This window comes from Schistocerca cancellata, chromosome 1 (genome assembly GCF_023864275.1).
Source record: "Schistocerca cancellata isolate TAMUIC-IGC-003103 chromosome 1, iqSchCanc2.1, whole genome shotgun sequence".
Lineage (NCBI taxonomy): Eukaryota > Metazoa > Arthropoda > Insecta > Orthoptera > Acrididae > Schistocerca > Schistocerca cancellata.
In genome coordinates, this window is record NC_064626.1 from 1,254,465,357 (window position 1) to 1,254,487,962 (window position 22,606).

Consider the following 22,606-nt stretch of genomic DNA (forward strand, 5'->3'; position numbering starts at 1 on the left):
ACTTGCAATTAAATCATGAAATAAACTATTACAACAGCAGATTAAAACTGTGTGCCCGACTGAGACTCGAACTCGGGACCTTTGCCTTTCGTGGGCAAGTGCTCTACCAACTGAGCTACCAAAGCACGACTCACGCCCAGTACTCACAGCTTTACTTCTGCCAGTACCTCGTCTCCTACCTTACAAACTTTACAGAAGCTCTCCTGCGATCCTTGCAGAACTAGCACTCCTGAAAGAAAGGATATTGCGGAGACATGGCTTAGCCACAGCCTGGGGGATGTTTCCAGAATGAGATTTTCACTCTGCAGCGGAGTGTGCGCTGATATGAAACTTCCTGGCAGATTAAAACTGTGTGCCCGACCGAGACTCGAACTCGGGACCTTTGCCATTCGCGGGCAAGTGCTCTACCAACTGAGCTACCGAAGCACGACTCACGCCCGGTACTCACAGCTTTACTTCTGCCAGTACCTCGTCTCCTACCTTACAAACTTTACAGAAGCTCTCCTGCGAATCTTGCAGAACTAGCACTCCTGAAAGAAAGGATATTGCGGAGACATGGCTTAGCCACAGCCTGGGGGATGTTTCCAGAATGAGATTTTCACTCTGCAGCAGAGTGTGCGCTGATATGAAACTTCCTGGCAGATTAAAACTGTGTGCCCGACCGAGACTCGAACTCGGGACCTTTGCCTTTCGCGGGCAAGTGCTCTACCAACTGAGCTACCGAAGCACGACTCACGCCCGGTACTCACAGCTTTACTTCTGCCAGTACCTCGTCTCCTACCTTCCAAACTTTACAGAAGCTCTCCTGCGAACCTTGCAGAACTAGCACTCCTGAAAGAAAGGATATTGCGGAGACATGGCTTAGCCACAGCCTGGGGGATGTTTCCAGAATGAGATTTTCACTCTGCAGCGGAGTGTGCGCTGATATGAAACTTCCTGGCAGATTAAAACTGTGTGCCCGACCGAGACTCGAACTCGGGACCTTTGCCTTTCGCGGGCAAGTGCTCTACCAACTGAGCTACCGAAGCACGACTCACGCCCAGTACTCACAGTTTTACTTTTGCCAGTACCTCGTCTCCTACCTTCCAAACTTTACAGAAGCTTAAGCCATGTCTCCGCAATATCCTTTCTTTCAGGAGTGCTAGTTCTGCAAGGTTCGCAGGAGAGCTTCTGTAAAGTTTGGAAGGTAGGAGACGAGGTACTGGCAGAAGTAAAGCTGTGAGTACCGGGCGTGAGTCGTGCTTCGGTAGCTCAGTTGGTAGAGCACTTGCCCGCGAAAGGCAAAGGTCCCGAGTTCGAGTCTCGGTCGGGCACACAGTTTTAATCTGCCAGGAAGTTTCATATCAGCGCACACTCCGCTGCAGAGTGAAAATCTCATTCTGTATTACAACAGCATTTTGAGCATGTATAGTGATTGAGAATCAACTTAACTCTCATTTAAATACCTGTAAAAAGTTGAAAGATTTTACACAAAAACTGTTCATGTGAATTATTTTAACATTATTTTTTGTATTGTTCAGTGATCATAAAGTTATTAACAGTACACAATCAAGAGAATAAGTCATTGCAATAACAATTTGGGTATGTGTACTAACAGAGAATTAACCTCACCTTCATTTAACCAACAGTAAGTATTAAGTATTATAGTGGGTTAAATACTACAAAGAAATCAAAATCATTATTACTCACAAACTTTGATACACACATTTCAAATTACTTCAAAATACTATAAATCTTTAAGGTCAATATTTGGATGCTGCCGCACAATTTTCAGGAATTAAAATTGGTTTGAGGGATACCACCATTGTTTACATGGGTAATACTGTGCTGCAAACTACATAAAGAATAATACTGATCTTTTTTGTGAGGCAATGATTGTCACAGAGTGTCTGGATAATTTTGAGCTGCACCTGACAGCAACAATGTTAGATGTTGATCAGATGATAGCTTGCGTTCAAGCCAGGCCAATCAAGGTAAACACTGAACAGCTGCTGTAAGTGTGATAGCTTTAACCCAATCCTCTCCAACAGCTCCAGTGTTTTCGAGATTAAACAAATACAAATGCCACAGAAAGTGCCACAGGAAAGGACTCAGGTGGTCACACCACTATACGGTGGTCACAGTAGGGTAATGTCATAACTGCTACACAGCTCTCTGCACGGTACAGTGAAAGACTAAACTATTGTTGGTGTCGGACCCTTCTGACACCAGAATGTTGGTGCTGGAAGTTGATCTCTGCAGAGGTGGAGGAATCATCCTTTCGTAGATCAGCAAGAGGCACCGCTTCCTCGTGAATACAAGGGTTGTGGAGGTGGCGATGACTGGACTTGCCCAGCAAACCATTAGTGAAACAGCTTTATAATCCTTTATTCATTTTGGTACAGAGACAGTATTGTAGAGGGCTGGAGGTTATTGTCCCTCGATGACGTATTTGGCTGCGGATGCACTGCACATCGATATCATCAACTACTGACCTAGGAGAAAGCATGTGTTAGCAGAGACGGGCACAAGTATCCACAAAACCGCTAGAGGCTGACGCTGTTGCATGCCACTGTCAATGTGTGACAGGTGCAGCTAATGGCAGCCAGCCGCCTGCGTCTTGGTTACAGTGAACCACACCGGGAAGGATGGTGCTTAAGCCACGATACTCGGCATAGCTGAAGTTGAAGATGTATGTCTGCACTGGGTGATAATGAACAATGATGATGGCCCATACCGTGCTCGAACATGTGACCCACCAGAGAGGTGGTCATCAGCAAAAGTTAGTCAACCAGCAAGTGACCAAATGATGCACAAGGTGACTACTTAGTGTCCAATTCAAGCAAATGCTTGCAGATACTGGAGACAAAATCAATGGAAGATGGCTGGATGCTTCATCTGGCACTGCAGTGGACTTCAGCTCAAAGTGAACAGTTGATGAAGATGGTCGTGTTCAGTGCCAAGTACGCACACCAATACGGTTGTGAACAGAGAAAATTGGCGAGCAACTGAGAACATCCAAGAGTGAGGGTGTGATAGAGTATTGGCCACTACTTCTCCAACAGCAGCACCACGCTGGAAGGAACAACAGGCTATAGCGGCCAAGTGTCACCATTGGGAGGCAATGATTTTGTTCATTCTGATTTTTTTGTATAGTTAGCTCCTGGAGCAGTAATATTGCCCAGCTTCACCATTCAGAGGCACTTGCTAGCTTCTTCTGCTTCATCAGCTTCCTGAATAAGTGCTCTTTCATTCGTAATATGCCTTCTTGTAAAATGCCACTTGAACTTCAGGCTGATGCTTGCTTCCCTTGGTACAACGTCATTTTGCTGAGTGATGCAGGAGAAGTTCATCACACCTGATGTAGTTGTGGTGCAACATTATCATGTAGAATAAAAGAATAATATTAAAGAAAGCATTTGAACTTGGATTTGAAAATCTGTGGTTTATGGCTGAAAATTTTCCAGTTCTGCTGGAAGTTTAATGAAAATGGCATCTAAAGAATAATGCACGCTTTTCAGCACTTTGGCTAAAGAGGTGTTATTCAAGTGTAAAGCTTTTTTGTCTAGTGTTCGATGAGTGAATATGGCATTCCTTTTGAGTGAGTCTATATTATTAACTACAAATCTCATGAACAAGTAAATGCACAGGATCAACAAACTTCTTTGATAGATGTGCTTTCTCTGTTCCATAGATCCCAAGCAAAGAGATCTTCAAGGATGCAGAACTCGTTATAAAACAAAAATATCTGATTGCCTTTCATTTTAGCTTTCATAAAGGGCCCTGTGACGAATACAGCAATGATCTCAAAAATTAAGTTCTGGTACAGTTAAAGAAGAAAATTTATCGACTTGGTACATTCTGTGGCCTTGTCTTTGATTGTATTAAACAACAAAATTCTATTTAATAAACTAAAATGTTATAACATTACAAACAAATTCTTGCACAGTTAGTTTATACCAAGTATCAGAGGGCATTTGACAATCTGTATCAAAGGAATAAAACTAAACCTAGAAGGAGAGACTGTAAAACCTACAATTCAAATAACTGACCATCCAATAACTGTGAAGAATGTCTAAGTATTGCAATGTTTGCCAATAACATACATATTAACAAATAATGAAAATTGACATCAACAGGCAAAGCTAAGATGACAGTGAAGGGGTCTAAATTGTTTCACATCAAAGAGGTTGATTTTTATATCATGAACACTCAGCTGTATGGCAACAATATGAAATAGACTGACTGCTGCTCACAACATACGAGGTGCAACAATAAAGTAATGAGACTGATTTTCCTTGCAAGATGCGGCAACCTTGCAGCTTGCATAGGCACAATATCTTTGACCTTGATCTATTAGCTGCTTCTAATCCAAGTGGCAAAGTGGCACATTGATGCAACTGCTCAGTCATGAGTTGTGCTGTAATAAGTTAACACGTGTTTGTGTCTCTCGTCACGGAAATGGAATGGCATAATATTGCGCAATGGTATGCCATTTCTTTTTGCGTTAAATTGGGTGAAAACACAATGACAACTTACGGTAAGCTTCAGAAGGCTTATGAAGAGGAAGTTATATCAAAAGCTCAAGTTTTTCATTGGCATAAAATGTTTAGTGAAGGCAGAACGAATGTTGAATATGAAGACTGCTGTTGATGACCATCAATCTCATGGATGGATGTCAACTTGGCCAGGGTGCGTCAACTCATACAATCTGATGGAAGATTATCCATGAAAATGATTGCAGAAGAACTGAACATCAATTGAGAAACGGTTCATCTAATAATAACTGAAGATCTTGGTATGAGAAAGATTTGTGCAAAAATGGTCCCCAAAAATCTAACACCACAACAGTGAGAAACACAGAAAAATGTGGCAGCCGACCTGTTAGAGTAAATAGAAATCAATCCGGAATTGTTGAGCCGTATTATCACTGGTGATGACAGTTGGTTTTTTCAGTATGATCCAGAGACAAAACACCAAAGTTCGCAATGGTGTTCAAAGGGATCACCCAGACCAAAAAAAGCTCGCATGTCAAAGTCAAAAGTGAAATGCATGCTTGTGTGCTTCTTTGATTCCAAGGGAATTTTTCATAAAGAGTGGGTGTCTCCTGGACAAACAGTTAAATAATATTACAACAAAGAAATTTTAGAAAGACTTCGTAAAAGAGTTCTTCGTGTCCGTGCCAACATTGCTGATAATTGGATTCTGCATCATGATAATGCGCCAGCCCATACTGCTCTGTCAGTACAGCCATTTTTTTACCTCAAAACAAATTTCAGTACTACCACAGCCACCTTATTCACCAGATATCGCTCTGTGTGACTTTTTTCTATTTCCAAGAGTCAAAACAGTGGTCAAGGGACACCATTTTCAAAAAACACAAAATGTCCCAAAAGCTGTGACAAGGGTCCTGGACGATATTACAGAAGATGAATTACATCAATGGCAGAAGTGCTGGAAAAAGTGTGTGCAAATCAGAAGGGAACTACTTTGAAGGAGATAACACTAAACTTGGCTAAAACGGTAAGCAACTTTTTTTTTCTCATCAGTCTCATTACTTTATTGTCGCACCTCATACAGAGAAGGTGTTGCCAGGCAGAAAGTCATATTGAAAGAGGAGAGTTGGCTACTTTAAGCTATTGGACTGTGCTTGTGTGTGTGTGTGTGTGTGTGTGTGTGTGTGTGTGTGTGTGTGTGTGTGTTTTTCTACATCTGAAACAGGACTGTCATTATTCCAACCCAAATTTTCCAAATGAAAATGACACTATCAAAAGATCGTGAAAAATATGTTATGTATTTGCAGAAAGTCATTTTGAAAGTACAGTTGCAAGAATTATCTTTTTTATATATATAATTGGTTTTGACATACATTCTACTACTAAGTTGATCAATGTACACAACAATTGGTTGTAGTAAAAGGCAATTCATGTAACTTTATATTCTCACCCTGACTACCATCAAATGATTTGAAGCTGCTGCAAAGGAAAGTGTTGGAATGGCTACGGAGAGTCATGTACTACAGATACCAAATGTACCCCAAGTAATATCGTCTTCTGCGGATAGAGCACAAAATACAGGATCAATCACCACTCATCCATTTGACTATGAATAGCATGTAAGTAGTAATAATAGTAGTAGTAGTAGTAGTAGTAGTAGTAGTAGCCGTAGTCATCCACACCTGTGGACTTAAAATCACAAGATGGATGAGCTGCCCTCAGGCTCCATAGTGGCAACTGAATTCCTGTCTTGAAGGGCTGCAGTTCACACCTACGGCGATACTGCTGCCATCCCTCTGCACAATGGCAAGTTCTAATTCTGAATCTGTGGATGCCAAGAGGATTCAGTGGATGTTCTTGTCACTGGCATTGCACACTCAGGGCCACTCAGACATGCCCTGCCTAGTAGGGGAAACAGTGTCAGCAAAGCAGCACGTGGATGTCAAATGATCATCCTCCGCCGCAGCCTTCAATTGGCAGTGACCCTGTCATTAGACCATGCGCCTGCCTGCAGAGGGTGTACCTGGGGACATCACAGCACTTCAACATTGTAGCTCAAGACTACATAAACGTTATATCTTGCAGCAAAGCTCTCCTAGCCACCCATGGCCAGCACCGCCGCCTCCGCAACCCACAACTGCCTCATATGTACACCATACTAGTCCCACTCACCCCGGATCTCTACAGAGTGGTGTCAGAAGTATTTTGGCATCAGTGGAGGACCTCATCTCGCAGCTGGCGCCAATGTAGTCAACACCCATGCAGCATTGCTTCACAATGACAGCACACAGTTTCATTAAACAGTGGGGTGAGTGAGTAAACTATTGGTTTATGTGGTTGTTTTCCCTGTTGTACGCACAGAGGGCATGGAGTCTAAGCTAGTGATGCACAGGGATTTGAGTATTACATTCGTGCAGTCAGGGGAACCAGCTGATCCTCAGCAGTGCCATGCTAATGCAAAGGAGTATCATTTATGACCTGTGAGATGTGGTCAATATAATTTGTCAGGGCATTCTGCATCTTGTGCTGAGTCAGTACCAGTCATTTGCATTAACTGTCATTGGTACAGACATACAGCTAATCAGTGCATAGAGTCAAGCCGGGTGATGGTAAGATGTAAGAGTGTTATATGGCCTGTTGCATGTGTATTTTGTGTTCCTTAGTGTGTACTGGAGATTAAGGTTCCACAATGTCATAGAATAAAACACAGTGTGCCACTAGTCAGCTAGTCAGGAGGCAGTTCAAGCATTTGTTAATGAAATGTCATAATTGATTGCAGATAATACAGGCTTGCATAACAGGCTTGTAGCTAGGGATGAAGAGTTGGAATAACCCAAGCAACCAACTCCTTTACTCGTAGATCAGCACAGGCAGTCTGGTCACATCATTCTCTAGACCATCGCCTGACAACTGAGTGCTTTTTTTGGATAAGCTGCAGCTAGTATTTGGAGCAGTCATGGGATCAGTTATTACAGGTGACAAAGTTACTGTTGATAGGGGAAGCCAAAGTGTGTGTCAGATATACAGAGGGACTAAGAGGTGCACAGACATTTGATGAATTGAAAAAGGACTGCTACAAAGGCACAAGAAGCAAAACAGCATGAAGTTTTTCACAAGAAGTTGGGTAGTCTATTGAAGTAGCATAATGAGTCAGTAGAACATTTTGCAGACAGAATACAGAACATGAATGTACTGACTTCTGAATTAGTGGAGAGTGATGAGGCAAAACAAAGTTATACTCCATGAAGTGGAACAGAGGGCACTGGATGCATTTTTAACGGGCTTGCCACCTGACAAGTCAAGAAGGGTGAGAACAGGTACCCCGAAGAATTTATATTCTGCTGTCAGATCAGACACGGAGTTTGAAGAAAATATATAATAACTGGAATGCGGAATAAGTGAGGAGAATTCACCACCAATATGAGATTTTATAGATGTGGGAGAGCAGGATATGCGCAGAAGCAATGTCGCACTGTGGTAGACATGGTGTGGTTGGACAAAATCAACATGACTGAAGAGATGGTAAGGAAAAACAAGGGATGAATAAGCAGGTGTTAAATGCAAAAGGGAACTCCGGGCCCACTTACTGAGTTCCTGATAAAATTCAATACAACTAATACAGATGAAAAGGTGGAATGTAGTGTAATGGGAATAGTGAGCAATGGTAGATTCTCAGGTTCTGTAGAAGTTATGCCAAGGGTAAGTGATGGCTACTGCGTGATCTTAGCTCAGACTTTCTGCTAATGCAGCACGGTAATGTTTAAGTGAACTTAGAGAGGGACAAAGGGGCAATGTTCATGCTGGAGAAGATAGTCGCCAGTTAAGTATGGGTGCAAGGTGCATGAATCTTATGGGGTGAACCATTTGAATTGTGATCAATAACACTAAGGACTAAGTCACATGTTGTTGTGCCACAAGGCATCGGGAAGTTGGTCTGCGTAAATACAGGACCAGAATGGCCTATTAATGATTTGGACTTGGAATAACCACGAGAAGAAAATTATGCACTAGACACAAAACATTGCTTTGTAAGGAGAAGTGTTGTAGGCTTTCAACAGGAATTGGTAGGGGAAATATTGCCCATGGATTTAGGTAACTTTGGTCCCAGTGGAGTAGAGCTCACCAAAGGAATGTTGGTAGCTAATCCTGCAGGATGTGCTTAGGTGCTCAGTCTACATGCACCAGGGTAGTGTGTACACTGACAACAAAATTGCGCCACATGGAAATTAAAGCATCTTAGAGGTGCAGATAAATTTAAAATGGAGAAATTATTGTCTGAATTTGAGATTTTTTATTTTTTATTCTTTTTTTTATTTTTATTTTTTTTCCTTTTCCTTGAATGCCAATACTGGCAACACCAATAACATAGTATTGTATAGGAACTGATTGGCAGAATATCGTACACCCTAGCATATACCACAGTATTTGCAACCAGTATTAGAATAATTCACTGATCAACAGCTGGTGGATGAAGTAATAGAAGAAAACACTAGACCACGGACTGCAGCCATGGTGGTTACAACAAAGAAGTCACCAGATCAGACTAAAAGATATAGATTCTGTTGTGACTACAGGCATCTTAAGAGCAAAACTGTGACCAGTGTATATCCAGTCCCAAACATCAATGAAACTATTGACATTTTGGGGCAGTTCTCTACATTAGATCTCAAGAGTGGATACCACCTAATAGAGAGGTATTACTGGATGACCAGCCAAAAACAGCAGTTTCAGTATTGTAGGATGCCATTTAGGTTAAAGAATGCTCTCGCAACATTTCAGAGTTTGATGGATGGAATGCAAGGGGGACTGAAACCTTGCCAGCGCATGGTATACATAGATGGTATAACTGTTTTCACAACGAGTATGACAGAGCATATGGAATATTTGCGAGAGATTTTTAAGCAGTAAATTTAACATTAAGCAAGAAAAATATTCCTTTACATTGGAAGAAATTACATATTCAGGGCATGTCATCAGCAGTAAAGGGGAGAATTGTTACAGAAAATTCATAAAAGGATTTGCAGATGTAGCAGGACCACTTACATGACTGTTAAAAAAGGGTGTAAAGTTCAAATGAACAAAGGAATGCCTAGAAATGTTCAAGGAGTTAAAGTGTGTTGACATTAAGTTCAGTAATAATTTTTCTGAGCTATGAGAAAGAGTTTTTCAAGCTATAGGGTGTGTTCTCAGTCGAGTAGTAAACAGAGAGGAACATCCAGTAGTGAATGCAATTGAACAGAGCAGAGAAAAATTATTACACTACAGAAAAGAAGATGCTTAACATAATACATATATAGTTTCACATATTTCCGAAGTTTTTTGTATGGGAAGACCATGCTGCTCTTAAAGTGGTCGACCCTTAAAGTAACTAACTAGATGGGCACTGAGATCAGGCAAGTTTGAGTATGAAGTCATGCACAAGCCTAATAAGAAACACACACAAATGAATAGTTTAAGCTGAAAAGTAACAGTGATATAAACAATGAGGGATGAACTTGCACAATAAACAATGAGGGATGAACTTGCACAATTGCAAGCAGCACAGCATCCTGGTGCTGAATTTAAACAGTTTGTATCTCAGCTGCAATTCACTGTGTGTGACAGATTACTGTGTATGGCAATGAGGTTTGGGCTGTGGGTAGCAGTGCCAGCAGAGCTTGGAAGAGGAAGTGCTGAAAGAAGCACATGATAGTGTATTGTCACGAGCAGCATTCTGATGGAAGACAAGGAGAGACGATGTGGATTACTATTTACGCAGTTGTATACAATGCACACAATATGGAGATATGAGACACGACTTAATGCCTTAGCAGAGGTTACCAGAAGCAACAGAACCATTTACAATGATTGGGTTGGACATGTTCACGCCATTCAACAGACCTTCAGCTGGGAATTAATTTGTGCTGACTATTATTGATCATCTTTCTAGATATGTGGAAATGGTTGCATTTCCCAATCAACAGGGAGCACGGATAGCACAAGCACTGGTCAATAGCTGGGTGCTCAGGTTTGGAGAGCCAGAAACTATGATTACAAGTCAAGGGTCACACTTTGTGTCAGATTTGTTAAAGCAGCTGTGTAGTTGGGCAAATGGTAGGAATTTCAGGACAGGTCCACTACATCTAGCTAATGGTAGGATGGAGAGGGTACTTTGCACAGTCAGAAGGACGTTGAGTCATTGTGTGAACTGACACTGTAATGTGTATCTATCTCCCAATGTAAGTGCATATAATTCAAAATTCCATTCTGATATAGGATTATCACCATATGAAGTAGCTTACAGGAAACTTAAGCTGTCACTGTTTGACAAAATAAGTTGGAAATGGCGGGGAGTACGTCAAGGACTATGCTAAAACAGTGAAGGAAATTTGTAAGCGTGTCCTGGAAGCAAGCACCAGAGTGACTGGGAACTCATGAGGAAGGATTACCACAGTGTAAGGTTGGTCAGTGGATAATGTTATCGAACCCTTGTGTTCTGAAATGTAAGATCCAAGAAATTTGTAACTTGATATCAGGGGCCATATCAGGTTGTTGGAACATCACCACCACTAAACATCAAGCTTCAATTACATATTCTTACAACCAATGCTCCTGTTGGGCATCTAAAGCTGTTTCAACATGCTCCTCATTCATTGACACAATTGTCATCATCCACTGAAAGTAAAATTGTAGGAAGATGGCACAACCTGCACAGGAGATTCCGTATGGATTAAGACCAAGAACATATGAGAGACTAGTTTGTGTTTTATGTTAGACTGTGTAAGGCTGAAAGTTAAGTTGGGCAATGTCTTCTTTATATGCATAAGTTATTAGCATATTAGTTGGGGGTGAGGATGGGAGGGAGGAGTTTTGTTTATGTTATATGTAGCGCTATATCTCTGTGTTCAGTTGTGTGTGTCAGTTAGATGGGGGGGGGGGGGGGGGGGGGGATGGGAGCTCCTTATTTCCAGGCTACTGCATTTCAAAGTGAAAATGAGTAGGCTCCTCTTCTTGCCAGAATGTCCAATCAAACACCTTTCAGCCTTCTGATTTCCAGACTGTTATTTTATTGGGCTACCAGTTTCAGCAATATATTATGCCATATTTAGGCCCCCTGGCCGACATGGAGGAATATTCCAACCTCGATTCTGATCAAAATAGGGTCTAGTATTCAATGACTGGTATCTGCACATTTTTGATACCGTCATTACTTCAAACATCATCTGCTGATGATGGCGTAATATTTCACCAAAAGTGGCAGCCCAATAGAATAACAGTTTGGAAATTAGACAGCTGAAAGACGTTTGATTTGACATTCTGTACTGAACAGCAGAGGTCCCGCAACTGTCTCTGAAAAGAAGGACATACAGAGACAAGAGACTTGTCTTGGCAGCGTTGCATCTCTTTATCAGGAGTAGAGCAGGGTCACTGTACGTACTACCATTGGCACTAGAGTGCTTTTCATAAGGCAAGAGGATGTAACACTCGCAAGCCATCATTGGGCACACAAGCTGACCCTGAACACTTGGGAAGTCCATAATAAGGTGAAACACTTAGAAGACATGTTTATGTAGTTATAGTGGGAGGTGGAAAGAAAAAAATGGGCTGAAGAAAATGAGGAATGAATATGGTAAGTTGCACCAGTCATATGAACAATTGCAAGGGCATGTAGTCAAAGTAGTGCCATGCTCAGTATGGTGATGTAAGCAAGGTTGGTTAAACTCAGGGTGTAGGCCACTGAAAACGGTTTCTAGGACTGTAGATATCAGTGAAATATGGGAACTGAATGGTGTGATAGACAGAATGAGTGTTGTAAACAAGGAGGAATATGGTGACCATGGAATGGCACATTACTCAGTTAACCAGCTTGGAACAAGGGGTATTGGTCACCACGTGGGTAGCTGAAGCCAGCTCTTTTGAAGCTGGATCAGCTGTTGGGAGGTCTGCAGAAACTGCAGAAGGAATTTCCACTGGAACTGAAACTCTTAGCTGAGTCACACCAGTCAACTCTACCAACATAGCAACGGTTAAGGTTTGGAAGGATCTAGTATGATTGTATGTATTAATACAATTTCTGATTAGCAACAAGCAAACCATGTTCTAATGTTACACCACACATGCATTCTTGTTAATGTGGGGAACCTTGGGGCCGTTTGTCCAAGTAATGACAAAGAAGTTACTGCTGATTGCAGAAGATAGTGATTCTCACTTGGTGATGTCACTAACCAAACTCAAACATTGTCAGAAGGAGGCGGGTGTTGCATAAAGGTACCGCATGTGTGAGATGCAACTATAATCAGGTAAAGCAGAAGCTCAGGACTGCCAATGCGACATCCTGGAGCTATGACCCTATTTCTGGCACGTGAGTCTGCACTGGATTTATTCTGTGAACATTACCAAAGTTTTACTAACGAAGTGCTATGAGCAAGGTAGGCTCACGGAAACTTAATGTTTGGAACTGTACAGGAGTGGAATAATCATTAACGGGACACACTGTGACATAACTGCGCAGACCTTTCACCTTTAAGCCTCTGTTACAAGGGAAACCAAGCTGTCCGAGAACCAACTAGAAATCCTTCCACTGGGAAATCTGACCTACCTATCCTTAAACTGGCTAACAGAAACGCAGTGTGATGTGTTTCACAAGAGCAATATCAGGAGGAACAGCAGTACATGATCAAGAACATAAGGGTCACAGTCACAAACACTGTGTAGGTGCTGACTCTGTTTTGTGCAGCCTTTGCCTACCTTACGCGCAGGGCCAATGTGCAAGAAACTGGATATAATAATAAGAGAGATTTATTGTAGTATTTAATAAATTGTAAGTCAGAAGACAAGGACCCCTGTGTGGTGTTAAAATGAGCATTGTTGGTTACTGCACAGGACACCATAAGAGTATGATGAGTGGATATTCATGTAAGTAGTAGTTTAGTGTTTTGGAGGGGGTTATACTTATGAGGTAGCTCAAAGGAGACCAGAGGTTTTATACAGTAGCATAAGTACGCATGGACGAGCAGATGGGCTAAGAATCGCAGAGGGAATGCGGGGATTCTGAAATTTGTTGCTTAATGTAAGAGGACAACTATATATAATTATGTTGTAACTATGTATTTGAAGTCTTTAGCTGCAGACCAGTCATGGGTTCAGACAAGGGGTCCAGGTCTTCCAACAGAGGGGAGGTATGTAGCACCGTTACTAATTTAGGCATTATTGGGTGAAAAGCCACTCCACTAATGTGAAGCAAGGAGGCAAGAGCAGAGGTGTTGACATGTACTTTCACAAGTGATCCTGTTCATACACCACAAGGTTGCTCTGCCAAGCTGCACCATCATGATGATATTGCAGAAAGACCATGCAACTATGAACCAACACCCGGAGTATTTCCACACGACTGAGACACAAGGGTGTTGATTTTAACATGCTTTGAAGCAGTGTATCAGCACAACATGCATGTCATTATTCACTACAAATACCTTCCGATTCAAGCACAGTTACGTGCAGCACCCTCCGCAACATCAGGTCCACACAAGTCTCTATCACGCTATGGGCCAGGAAGCAGATGACAGTGGTCTTGTCAGCCATCTCCACCAGACCAGTCACAGTTATAAAAACTGTTAACTCAGGCACGCACTGCCGAGTGGGGTAAACAGTGTCAGCAAAGTAGGACATGAAGTCAAATGGCCATCCCACTATCATGACCTTCCAAAGTCTGTGGCAATGCAGGTAGACCATGAGCCTGCAGAGGACATATCTGGGGGCATCACAGCACTTCAATATTGTACTTCGAGACCAAATAAAATATGTTTATCTGGAAGTGGAGTTTTCCTAGCCCCTGCCTAAACAACCCACCACTTCACTACCTCTACAGTTCAGCCCCATTCACCCCAGGTCGATATAGCATTAAATTCCTAGTGGTTAACTGCCGAAGCATTTGCAATGAAATGCCAGAACTTAAAGAGCTACTAAAAACCTGTGAAGCTCACATAACACAGGTACAGGAAACTGGTTCAAACCTGAAGTTGACAGCAGTGAGACTTTTGGGAAAATTGAAAGTGCAAATGGAAAGGTGAGGCTAATGGGAAATGGAGGCGGGGTCTCTCTGACAGTCCACAAGAAACTCAACTCTACCAATATAGAAATTGAAGCTACATGTAAAGCAGGTGACAGGCTTCAGTTTTTTAGTGGAATACTAGGAAATTACAATCAGTCTACAAATTGGGTTTCTAACAAATCACTCGTGTGACCCATCCTAGAATATTCTCCAAATGTGTGGGATCTGTACCAGATATGACTAACATGAGATACTGAACAGACACAGAGAAACACAGCACAAATTGTCACAGTTTGTCTGATCCATTGTGTCTGTAGTTGATACGAGGTGGCTTAGAACACTACATACATTTAATAAAGGAATAAAACATGAACATATTTATTTACACTATGTACAACATACAGCATGTTATACATTATTGAGATCTCTTGGTTCTCAGATATTAATCATTGAACTATCTGTATCATAATATTATCTGCTGCTAACAGTTTCAATCACTACATATCAACATCATCTGATAGTACATAGTCTGCTGATCTTTTGAGATCTGGCAGCAAACCAGTAGGGGAGATGGCGTGGGGAGGGAACATAGCTCCGTATGTGGTGTCTTAGAAAGATATTAGAACGGATACATAGCATGTACCGAGTAAAAGTGAAAACGGTGGCATCTGCAGCGTCACCCACAGGACGATGATGAGCCCTGGAGTGAGCAAGACTTGTTGTGGTGTGCTGCCAGCCCATTTAAATGTATCTTCTTCCACAGAAATGTGAGCGACATGCCATGCGCAGTTGACAAAAACACTGATACTGCATAACCCTTGGGAAAATGTCATAGAGATACTGAAATGGCAGACTCTTGAAGATACATGAACTATTCCAAGAAAGCCCACTTACATAGTTTGAATAATCAACTTCAAATGATGAGTCTAGGAATATACTACAACATCCTATGTATTGTCCCCCATAGGAATCATGATGACATGATTAAATTAATTACAGTGCGCATTTAAACAGTCATTTGTTCTGTGATCCATATGAGAATGGAATAGGGAAAAAATAGTAGATTTTAATGCCATACATTCAAGATCATCGGTATACTAGGCTTTTCCCTCAGTAGTATCTCTCATTGCTTTATCTGGAGTACCAGTATGCTGCCTCAAAGTCTTATAAAATTAAATTCTTGGGAAAAGCAGCTAAAATAAAGAAAAGTTTCAGTCTCTGAAGAGAAAGAAAACTATGCAAATTAGGTAACGAAATCTCTGAGGTACATCTTCCCATTGATGAGGAAGTGTCACATATCCTTCCCAGAACTTTTATTACTTAACAGCATTTGCTGCTAGAAATGAAGAGAGACAGCTAAAAATCAAACAATGGAAAATCATGCATGTCATGTAACAATATTATGAAAAGGAAAGTTGCCACTCACCATATAGTGGATATGCTGAGTCGCAGATAGGCACAACAAAAAGGCTGTCACAAATAAAGCTTTCGGCCAGTAAGGCCTTCATCAAAAATAGACCTCCCCCCCCCCCCCCCCCCAAATACACACAAGCAACTCAACCACACTGCAGTTTCAGCTGCCTGAGACTGCAGTTACACTATAAGAGAGACAGAAAAATAATTTACTTATAGGCTCTGCCTCCAAATCTGGTAATCAGAGAGAGGTTCTATACTCTGACACTGTCCAAAAAGCTCCAATCAGTATGTATAAGAAAAAAAATGAAGAACATACTTAGAAACGAAAATGAAAATTTAACATACTTGACTATACAATTTCAAATATTACTCTTACAGCTCACTTTTGTGCAATTAATACTTTCTTTGTAAGCGATGAGTTACCTCAGAAAATTATTCCGTATGGCATTCCCAAGTGGAAATATGGAAAATATCTCAGGAGGTTGATACGTTTCTTTTCAAGAATAACAGTTAGTAGAGCGAAAGTAGCTGAATTGAACTGTCTGAGAAGCTCAGTAAAATGCTTCTTCCAGTTCAAGTTTTCATCAAAACGTACACCCAAATATTTGGAGCATGCTACCTTACTGACTGACTCCTGCTCATGGGCTACATCAACTGTTGTATGACTATTCTGCAAAAAACTGAATGTCGTGTGCTTTTTTAAAAAATTTTAAGAGAGAGCATTTTCAGAGCCACTTAATACTTCTCTGGAAAATATCATTTACTATCTCTTCTTTTGCTTTCTCTCACCACTGGGATTTACTATAACTAGTATCGTCAGCCAATTTTGCTTACTGAATGTTACGTGGAAGGCCATTCACATTTACAAGGAATAGGAGTGGACCCAAAATTGAAACTTGCGGGACACCCTTTGTGATTTTACGGCAATCACTAAACTTTTCTACCGTTTAGGCATTTTCTGAATTTTTCAACTCAACCTTTAGCATTCCGTTTGTTAAGTACCATTCAAACCAGCTGTGTCTAAAGCCAACAATTCCATAAAACTTGAGTTTTTCTAAGACAGTATCATGATCTACACAATCAAATGCCTGGAGAGATCACAAAAAATACCAACTGTCGATGTATTATTAGTTCAGGATTGTATTATTTGATGAGTGACATCTGAGCACATCTTCTGGGTGCTTAACTTTTTTTGTCAGGCACTGCAGTATCTGCAGGATCTTTGTTATTAAACACATTGTAAAAGTAAGGGCACCAGCAATTCCTTCTGTAGTAATGCTTGAGGAGGGAATAACTACAATACCATGAAAATCAGCTACGTTACTAACTTGGGTTCATGAAATGTGTTTGCTTGTGTGAATGCGTGCATTCTTTGTTGAAGAAGGCTTTGACTGAAAAGCTATAATATGTAACAGTCTTTTCATTGTTCCTTTCTGCAACTCAATGGGTCATATTTATGGTGGGTAGCAGTCCATCCTTTTCTTAATATTGTTGATATTCCAACCTGGAGTTTCCACTGTTTGACAGCTAGGGTCCTGTTATGCGTAACCCTCCCTTATGATGATAGTAATGAGAATACACATGTGCAGGGTTAGGCTATGTGAAATTTAATCAGTTATTATAACTGAATGACTAAGCATTTTGGTCCTTTTTAGTGGATGACATGATGCTTGTTATACATGGACTTCTGAGAGAGGAAGCATTCTCTTCAGACAAATTATTCAGAAACTGGCCAGCAGAATATTCCCATTACACATCAATCAAAAATTTGGGGATCTCTAAAAACAAAATTCGTACATACTTCAAAGCACTCTTACAATCATCTGATTTATATACATTCAAATAATGAAAATTCCTGCTAGTTGCATGACATGTATCAACATCCACTGCAAAGCTGCCTGGCAAATAAAGGTGTATTTTAAACAGGCCTCTGCTGTGACTGATGGAGGTAACTGTTTTCTTAGAAAAATGACATTGTACTGATGTAAATATTAAGTTGACCAAAGAAGAAAAACAGTAGCTTTCAGTACTTCTGAGTAATCAGTCTCCCCCCCCCCTCCCTTTTTAAAGCAGCTTTCTTGCTGGTTTACCAGGTATTTTTAATTGATATAAGCACAGTATTACAGTCTAGTAATAGTTTAGTGTTTACAGTTAACTTAAATATGTACCTTGATTGATAACATCCCTGGAGGTTATATTTCTTGATGGACTATATGGAACAAGATGAATGAATGAAGATTGGCTTCCCCACATTCTGAATTGTATTTTACCTCATTTTTGTAAATAATTACACAGTCATAGTTTTACAATGTTTTTCAAATGTATTAGTTTGAGAAATATATTATTACAGTGTTATTAATTAGTGTAGCTATTCTGAGTTCCTTCAATTGAGACAGAATGCAGATGATATCTCGAGAGTGGTGGAAATCCACCTCATATGCAGCTAAGTGCTATAAGAGTATGAGAAGAATTACAAACAGTTCTATTAAAATCGAAAACACTGTATATTCTACAATATGTAGATTCATAAACCAGTAACACAGTCTATTTTAATATCTACATAATGGTAAATATTGCCTCAATAAACAAATGAATAAAATGTTCAGCTACAAGACAGATGCGTTTAACTACAAAATTATCACAATGAAGTCCTGATAAGATTTCAACTTACTGCATCTAATGATAAGTGATCTGATAAATATACTGCAGATAACTGTAGAACAATTCAAGTCACTCACAAAATGCAAAGACTGTAATTTTAAATCAAAAGATATGACATCAACTACGACAGACTGCATCATCTTTGTATTACTTGGTTCTTCCGAAAAGTGTTTCAGTGAGTGTAGTATAGTGATCTCAAAATGAAAGTAATTCTTATGATGGCAAGCAGTGTACAGGAACTGAACACAGCAAGATATATTGAACAATGGTCAGTTTGTAGATAATGAAGTGACTTTGCAGATGTCTTTAACAGTGTAACAGAAGCAATTATTCAAGCTATACATTATCGACTCAGCAAACCCAGACAGCAGCTATGCAAATTTTGACTACAGCACATTTAGACAAAATTGAAAAGAAAATATTAACAACTAGAAGTTGTAGGAATAATCTGTGTTATTTTGGTAAGACTGGAGCTAAAAGAACAGCAAACAGTGCCAAGTTACTTCAACAACCTCTAATCCAAATTGTCAATAAATAATGACATCTACTATAAAAAAAATTGTTAATAGCCCAACACAATGGCAATTGGCTTATTCAGATACTGTGAATGTGTTTGAAAATAATGAATAACCTACACGTACATCTAAATGACAACAGCTATCATCAATAAAAATATTTCAAATGCATACCGGTAAGCTCTGCCTAAAAAGGAACCAGATGTGTTTGATTAGAAAAAATGTTACACATAAGAAAAAGGTGCATGTAATGGTGGTTTGTTCAATTCACAGATGTAGCAGCAAAACTAACCTTTGTCAATATCTATAAAGAGGTCTGATGACAGCAACTATAAATAAAGAAGAAAGCAAGACACTCAGCACTAATTCCCATTCTGTATAAAAAGCCCAAACATATACTGAACTAACTGAAAATTACGTCAGATACTTAAGTATAAAGTAAACAGAAAATGGGAAAACTAATATGTAAGAACCAATAACAAAAAAATATACTATTAATTACACCTATACTTAACTGGCAATTCCTAAAATTTGAAATACTGAGAGAATTTATAAAAAACATAAAAGAAACAACAACACTTTTCAAATTACTAAAACTTGTAACAAGAACGAAATTGTGAACACAGAAAAAGAGTGCAGTGAAAGGAACCATATGAGTCTTACACTCCTGAGTGAAGTAACTACTTTCTATAGGTAAAGTTACTGGACTCACTTCCATAGCCATACATACTTCCATAGCTATGGAATAAGTATGTCATGTGTACTGCAAATGTGACATAGGAATATTTAGCCAGTATGCTTTCAATTCTCTTGTCTGTATAAAAGGAAACCGAGGATCCTTCTGCAACAGATAAAAGATTCACAACTATGACACATGAAATACGGCCGACATCGATATTCCAAGCTGTCACCTAAGTAAGACATTGGACAGTTTTCCCCACAGCTGCCCTGAAGACATTCAACCACCTACCACTGAATGTTTGAACATTGTTCCTGAGGATATTCAGAGCTAGACTGATGCACATACTCAAGCACCAGCCACTATATTCTGTAAACAAATTTTTCTCTATAAGTGGAACTGTAGGCTGGTCAACTTGACACCATGACATGAGGAGCCACAAACCGAAAACATTAAAGAGCTGTAAAGTACTGTTTATAACATCTATGTTGTGAAATGCTCCTTGTCTGTTATCTTAGTTTTAGCAGTGGTTTTAACATATAATGGACGAGATGTGACTCAATCTGTCCAGCCATGGCCAGTGAACAATGACTAGTAATAGTCACAGAAAAGGACTTTGCAATTGTGTTGGTGGCATTGTTAAGAGTAACAAAGCAAGTCTGCAGAGGGTATATGATAACCAAATTCTTAATCAACAACAACTTTTTGATTGGGAAGTTAAAAACATTACATCTGTACACTCAGAATTTTGAACACAAGAGGAGTACACTGAAACCGAAAGATTTCTAGGAGAGTGCTTCAACCAATCTGTTACCATCGAAGGAACACAGAAGTCACATGTCTTTATACTGATAACATCAAGAGGAGAAAAAAAAAGTACAGATTTCTTCAGATACAACACAATCTACTGTTGAAACAGTCACAAAACCTTTGGAAAACTGGTTTTGACAGATATTCATGGATACACTGCTGCCATCTACAACACAAAACGATGGATAGCTTATTTTTAAACAAATGATGAAGTTCTTGATGAAGTTTAAGTTACATCCCTTCATTCAGCTGGCCCATCACTGTCTTATGCATATCCTACAAAACTGGATATTCTGTTAGTATCTGTAAATAACATTCTTTGCAAAGCAAACCAAGTGACACCAGAAGTAAGAATGTATCAAATTCCTGGGCATGTTCAATTCAATTCAATTTATTAGCGACCTTGTAGTACATCATCGAAATGACATAGGACTTGTCAATAAACATTACAATTTAAAATACATATACATGAAAATTTGTAATTGAATTTACTTGTCACTTAGACATTACAATTTTAATAGAACTTTTAGAACATTAACATAAAAATATACAAGTAGGATAACAACGTTAAAAAAAAAAAAAAAAAAAGAAAAAAAAGGGCTAGTGATTCTCACATCAAAGATTATTTACATTCTTACATTAACACCGTTTCACAATTTCATAGAAACAGCAAGTATTTAAATGTGAGCAATTACACATATTTATTATGTCAGGGAAATATTAACTGCGCTTTTATTGTCAACGATTCATAAACTCTTCAATACTGTAAAAACTATTGCTCAATAACATGTTTTTTAATTCTCTTTTAAATATGTACAGTTTTGGTATTATTTTTAGTTCTTTGGGGAGAGCACTGTAGAGGATTTTGGGTTGGTATAGTACACTTTTGTGATACATAGCTGTTTTATGAATTTCTCTGTGGAAATCATTCCTATTCCTTGTTTCGTAGTTGTGAAATTCTCTGTTTAATGTAGAAAATTCCTCGTGTTCTTTTAAGAAACATATGCTTTCTTATATGTATAAAGATGGTAGTGTCATGATTTTTAATTCTTTGAAAGCTTGCCTACAAGAGTCTATATATCCTATGTTGTTGTTGTTGTGGTCTTCAGTCCTGAGACTGGTTTGATGCAGCTCTCCATGCTACTCTATCCTGTGCAAGCTTCTTCATCTCCCAGTATCTACTGCAACCTACATCCTTCTGAATCTGCTTAGTGTATTCATCTCTTGGTCTCCCTCTACGATTTTTACCCTCCACACTGCCCTCCAATGCTAAATTTGTGATCCCTTGATGCCTCAAAACATGTCCTACCAACCGATCCCTTCTTCTAGTCAAGTTGTGCCACAAACTTCTCTTCTCCCCAATCCTATTCAATACCTCCTCATTAGTTACGTGATCTACCCACCTTATCTTCAGCATTCTTCTGTAGCACCACATTTCGAAAGCTTCTATTCTCTTCTTGTCCAAACTAGTTATCGTCCATGTTTCACTTCCATACATGGCTACACTCCATACAAATACTTTCAGAAACGACTTCCTGACACTTAAATCTATACTCGATGTTAACAAATTCCTCTTCTTGAGAAACGCTTTCCTTGCCATTGCCAGTCTACATTTTATATCCTCTCTACTTCGACCATCATCGGTTATTTTACTCCCTAAATAGCAAAACTCCTTTACTACTTTAAGTGTCTCATTTCCTAATCTAATTCCCTCAGCATCACCCGACTTAATTTGACTACATTCCATTATCCTCGTTTTGCTTTTGTTGATGTTCATCTTATATCCTCCTTTCAAGACACTGTCCATTCCGTTCAACTGCTCTTCCAAGTCCTTTGCTGTCTCTGACAGAATTACAATGTCATCGGCAAACCTCAAAGTTTTTACTTCTTCTCCATGAATTTTAATACCTACTCCGAATTTTTCTTTTGTTTCCTTTACTGCTTGCTCAATATACAGATTGAATAACATCGGGGAGAGGCTACAGCCCTGTCTTACTCCTTTCCGAACCACTGCTTCCCT

The 22,606-nt window shown here is 39.7% G+C and overlaps 1 protein-coding gene across 3 annotated transcripts in view; it reads right to left on the reverse strand.

Annotated features, from left to right (window-relative positions):
• The window catches only part of LOC126094933 (E3 ubiquitin-protein ligase RNF123-like), a 203,476-nt gene that overhangs the window by 175,632 nt on the left and 5,238 nt on the right, over positions 1-22,606 (reverse strand). Inside the window, exon 1 of one of the 3 annotated variants that reach the window (XM_049909591.1) lies at positions 19,810-19,914. The exons of the other annotated variants lie outside the window; for them this stretch is intronic. The gene's annotated coding sequence lies outside the window, so the exon portion shown is untranslated. Of the gene's footprint in view, positions 1-19,809; positions 19,915-22,606 lie in introns of those variants that run through there. 3 annotated transcript variants of the gene reach the window in all.